This window comes from Tenrec ecaudatus, chromosome 3 (genome assembly GCF_050624435.1).
Source record: "Tenrec ecaudatus isolate mTenEca1 chromosome 3, mTenEca1.hap1, whole genome shotgun sequence".
Lineage (NCBI taxonomy): Eukaryota > Metazoa > Chordata > Mammalia > Afrosoricida > Tenrecidae > Tenrec > Tenrec ecaudatus.
The window spans coordinates 11,130,421-11,132,734 of NC_134532.1; the positions used below are offsets into that span (position 1 = coordinate 11,130,421).

Below are 2,314 nucleotides of genomic sequence, written 5' to 3' on the forward strand. Positions count from 1 at the left end.
ATTTATGACAAGGAAAAAACCATCAAGAAATATAAACCAAGGCCTGAAAAGAATCTTTTTGAATACAATTCTCAGATTGAATAGAAGAGCCATATTAAGAGATTTCACTTTACCACAAGAACCCACCAGTCATTTGTTAGCAGTGGTGGAATTCAAATAATTTAACAACTGGTTCACTCCCCTAATGAACTATTATAGTATTTAAAAAAGACATACAGAAAGGCAGGTTATTATTTAATATAGTTAATACTTTTAAAAAATCAATAAAAGTACACAAAACACGATTATAAGAATTTTGAAATCATAATGAAAAATATTCAATAACAGACAAAAATAATAAATTGTTTTTTAAATAATTTTATTGGGGGCTATTAAAGCTCTTATAACAACCCATACATCCATTGTATCAAGCAAGTTTGTACATGTGCTGCCATCAACATTTTCAAAACATTTCTTTCTACTTCAGCCCTTGATATCAGCTCTTCATTTTTTGCTTCCCCCCCTCATGAATCCTGGTAAATTATAAATTATCATTATTTTCATGTCTTATACCATCTGCTGTCTCTCTTCACCCATGTTTCTGTTGTTCTTCACCCTGGTTGGTGGGGTTATACATCAATCATAGAGATTGGTTCCTCCTTTCTCCTCCCAGTTTCCCCCAACCCTCATGGTATTGCTACTCCCGTTATTGTTCCTGAAGGATATATCTGTCCTGGATCCTGGTGTTTCAAGAGCTCTTATTTGGACCAGTTTACATCTAGCTAGATGTGTGGGGTAGAACTGGAGACAAGATAGTGGGGGTGGAGAAGCATTAAAGAACAAAAGGAATGTTGTATGTTTCATTGGTGATATATATCCGGGATGGCTCATCCCTTCCTTGTGACCCTTCTGTGAGGGGATGTCCATCTACAGATAGGCTTTGGGTCTCCACTCCGCACCCCATCATTTGCATTGATATCATTGCTTGTTTTGGTTCTTCTGATACCTGATCCTGTGGACACCTCATGATCACAGAAGTTGGTGTGCTTCCTCCATGTGAGATTTGTTGCTTCCCAGCTTCCTGGCTGCTTCTTTGTCTTCAAGCCTTTAAGACTCCAGACACTATATCTCTTAATAGATGGGCACCCTCAGCTTTCTTCATTACATTTGTTGATGCACCCATTTAATCTTCAGTGGTCATGTCAGGAAGATGAGTATCACACAGTACCAGGTTATTAGAACAAAGTGTCCTTGTGTTGAGGGAAGACTGAAGTAGAGGTCCAGAGTCCACCTGCTACCTTAAGATTTAACATGTAAATATATGTACATAGATCTATGTATCTATCATTATATACAAATACATTTCCATGTGGACATGCCTGTATTTATACCTCTATAAATGTCCTTTGCCTCCTAGTTCATTCCTTGATTTCCTTTTACTTTCTTCTTGTCACACTATCATGTTTGACCTTCATTTAGCTCTCTCTGTAATTCCTCTCAGCTACATTGCACTTGATCAAACCCCACCAGGCATTCTACGCCCTCCTCACCATACTAGGAAATCTCCACTCAGCCCAGCACAATTCCAAGGATTTTTTTTGTACCCCCTCTTATATCATGCTTTATAACATGAGTAAGAACCAAGTAATTAGAATTATGAGTATTTACCTGGCAGGGGAGATACCATGATCACGAAGGTGGTTTTCCCAGGGCGAGGCTCACCCATTGCACTCTGGGTGTGCTGACCCCTGCGATTTCCCCAAATGTGGGAAACTCGACTCCATAATTTGTGGTAATGGGGGACTGCGTTCGCGCTATCCCCTTAAAAAAAAAAGAACTATAAAACACAAGTCAGAGATCTAGATGTCAAACCTACAAAGGCAGTGAGTGGCTCAGAGTGAATATACTGATGACCATGACAAACACCCCATTTCTTTGAAGGAGATATTTTCAATTATTATATACATTTCTCACATTCCTGAAAGGCTGTGAAAGACTGAATTTTAAAAATATGCTTTATGGAATGAACTGTATAGTTGATTTCTGGGCAGGATTTGCTTCTCCAAACTGTGTGATCTTAAACAGTAAACTGAACCTCTCTGCGCCAATGATGTCTAAATGATAAAATGAGAGTGATAATTTACCTACAGATTAAATGAGATATTACAGACTAAGCACTTAAAAACGAGCCTGATATATAGAAAGTATTCAGTAGGAATTCTCTATTGTAGCTTGAATTGAACAACAGTTTTTATTAAGTTTTATTTTATGTTTCCTCTAAAGCTCAGTATAAATTCTGTTCATTTCAAAAGAACTTGATAAATGAGAATATATA

At 37.4% G+C, this 2,314-nt stretch overlaps 1 non-coding gene across 1 annotated transcript; it reads left to right on the forward strand.

Moving 5' to 3' along the window:
• Positions 1-1,639: 1,639 nt before the first annotated feature.
• On the forward strand, positions 1,640-1,803 carry LOC142444155 (U1 spliceosomal RNA). Its single transcript, XR_012783813.1, has one exon. It is a non-coding gene; the product is annotated as a U1 spliceosomal RNA (small nuclear RNA).
• Positions 1,804-2,314: the final 511 nt, after the last annotated feature.